At 32.8% G+C, this 3073-nt stretch overlaps 1 protein-coding gene across 7 annotated transcripts in view; it reads right to left on the bottom strand.

The window, feature by feature from the left end:
- Positions 1-169: 169 nt before the first annotated feature.
- Positions 170-3073, bottom strand: part of LOC106467118 (headcase protein-like) — a 94721-nt gene continuing 91817 nt past the window's right edge. For all 7 annotated transcript variants that reach the window (XR_002612355.1, XR_002612354.1, XR_002612357.1 and 4 more), the window contains one exon: positions 170-284. The gene's annotated coding sequence lies outside the window, so the exon portion shown is untranslated. The remainder of the gene's footprint in view (positions 285-3073) is intronic.

Below are 3073 nucleotides of genomic sequence, written 5' to 3'. Positions count from 1 at the left end.
CATTGTTCTGTTTCAATTCATATGCTATGGATGAAGGGATATCTGGTTTGGTTATGGTAGAGCAAAGCCACACCCGAATCTGCCAATGTGCTTGCAGTATATGTTGTTTTAGGGTTACTCTGCATGGAGAGAGTCTGGCCGAGGAGGCTTTTCAGTTTGGCCTGCTTAACTCTCAACTTGTTAATGTCTTGAACCATTCCGTTTGCACAATTCTGGTCACGTTCGAGATCCTGATGAAATTCAGTTCCCTCTTGACAACTTGGAACATCTTCTTCTTGCGAATTCTATAGAATAAAGACACCAGATCACACACAGTGAGTGTATGAAGAGCAGAGAGGATGGAATAAAACACTTAACCAAATGAATTATAAATTTCATGGACAGAAACACGCCTTTCTTTGTCAATATTTGCAGAAATGCGGCCAGTTTTGAACGATAAGGAACATGTATTTGAAATGTTGGGTAAGAAATGAACAAAAAATATTAAAACATCAGTGTCTGGGATTGAACAATTACTTTTCTTTAAACACCACTGCCTCCAAACTTGAAATTATCAAAAAAATTGTTGTATTTTGCATTTGAAATTCATAATTTTACTTTTGCGCAAATTACATTTGCAACATTTGTTCCACTCATTTTTTTTAACTGCACCTGGAAAATACGCATCATCTAGTGGCTAATGTTTAAAGAAAATTCCTTTACATTAATTTAACAGTGAAAATGCCATTTTTTCACTTTGACAATTTTCATTGCTAATTCAGTTTGGGCATTTGTGTAGGTTGTCTTTAATCAGTAGGGGTGGAAGAGGGGTAAGAAAAGATCCAAGCAAGGGGAACTGAACCACTTTTGACATTACAACAAGCCTAAACATAAAGTAGAAATATAAATCGTGAATATAATATATTTTGTACGTTTTGATATAATGAGGTCATTAAACACAAATTTTAGAACCTTTATGGGCACTTGGCTGCTCGCCAACAATAAACGTTCCCTTTTGAAGATCTGGGTGTATTAATACATCTTTTCCTCAACATACCTCTGACCTGCCTGACCGTGACTGTTTCTGACCTTTATAAACCCTATATAACAGCGTCTCGTGGGATTCACAAACAGATTCAGTTAGGACAGGTCAATTTATAGCTGGGAGTATATTGTCTAAACATATAAACGCAAAGACAGACCAAAACTCAATTACAAATTAACAGAATATGCTTGCAAAACACAATAATATAGACGATGAATAAATATTTCAGTTTATTAAAAATGTAGTTAATAAAAATTTTACAAAAATTCTAATCATTTCGAGAATTAAACTTCATTTAGTAATTCAAGTTATTGCTAACAGAGTAGCTAAGTTAAGCATTGTTAAACCAAAAGTATTGTGGTCAAAATAAATAGTTGAAAATCTCTACAATAATATTTTTCCTGAAATAGGTATTGTAAAGGTTCTCGATTTCTTTGAAAGATCACTCAATAGATTACAAAAACAAAAAATACACTGAGTGTAGATGAAACGATTCGTTTCCAAGAGCATCTCGTACATTCTGTTTTAGTAAATAACACCATAGAGCATAGAATATTTAAATATTTACTTTCATTTTTAAATATTCATAAAAATCCAGAAGACATTACAAAACCCTTTAAAAAATTTACAAAATAATGTGAGTAAATAGAAGAGAAAAAGAACCACAACCATGATTAGAGGTATTTTGTGTTCCATTGAGGTGTTTTGTGGTATATTTAGCTAAATGATTTATGAGCAAGTATCAGATAGGTCCACTTTATAACAGAAAAACTGAGCAGGAAATATGCAGAGTAATCTGAATTTGAAAACTTGAGTTTCGAGTTATGTGACAGATAAACAGATTGAACAAGTTTAATGGATAGTGAAAACAATTGTTATTACAGACACAACAGAAAACAAAAGTATGCCGACCTGCTTAGAGAAGTGAACGTTCATCATCTCTGCTGGATCTGTGACTAGATCTTCAGCTGTTCTTCTCTAGAGATGAATGTCTGCAGAACCATTCACAATGCAAGCCAAGTTGAGCTCTGAGAAACCAAGGCTCTGTAATGACAGAAGAAATCTCGGTTTCTTTGTCTTGCAATTGTGTCACCATGTGATTAGTCACTCTCTCTCTCATAAAATTCGTCATTTGGGACTTACAGATATTATCCACTCAGCCAGCAAAATTGTGTCAACATTTTCGTGAACAAAGTTGGTATTATTTAATATGAGAGAACGAGAAAGATACAAAGGTAAATATAACTGAGGAATTTCTTTGGTTTTTCTGGACCTAGTGTTTTATACCAAAACTGCTTAGAAACAAGTTAAATTACAAACTCGTAAGTTTCTACATCACTAAAGACACTAGAAACTACATGTATACAGCACACGTGATATACATATATTACAGTTCTCCTCATTTTTATTTCAGGCTTAACCTCAAATTTAAACCCAATTAACTTTAAACTCAAAACATGGTCAAGAAGTGTATTAGGTTTCATGTGAATGCCACATGGATGACACGACCCTTTCACAAAGAAGTACAACTCAACTACATAACAATATTAAAATACAAGTTAATACATTCCACAATACCATAATTAAAAGAAAATCCTTGTTAATACGGTGATATACAAATGAGGCAATACATGAAGATCTAAATATGAAAGAAGACCTCTTACCACTCGACACCCCCCATTGGAAGGGGATAGTCTAACAAACTACCCATCAGTTCATAAAATAAAATAAAATAAAATAAAAATCCTTTAACATGGAAAACCTTACTACATCATAAAAACAAAACTTTTAATCGACATGATACATCAAATATAAACTCTGGATTAAAATCATGGTATATATAAACAAGAAACAAGAAAGACCTTTTACTAACTATATGAAACACAAAAACCCAACTCATTAATTAAATGAGAAGTTCAAACAACTATGCACATATATTCTACTAGAACATTACATTAAGATATATATACACACACACACACACACACATTAATGGCAAAATCTGAATAACTTCACAAGACATATTTACACAATTCTTACTGAGAAGTG

This window comes from Limulus polyphemus, unplaced genomic scaffold (genome assembly GCF_000517525.1).
Source record: "Limulus polyphemus unplaced genomic scaffold, Limulus_polyphemus-2.1.2 Scaffold2494, whole genome shotgun sequence".
In the NCBI taxonomy this organism is placed as follows: domain Eukaryota; kingdom Metazoa; phylum Arthropoda; class Merostomata; order Xiphosura; family Limulidae; genus Limulus; species Limulus polyphemus.
The sequence above is the reverse complement of the archived record's forward strand: the minus strand, read 5'-3'. Positions and strand labels throughout refer to the sequence as shown.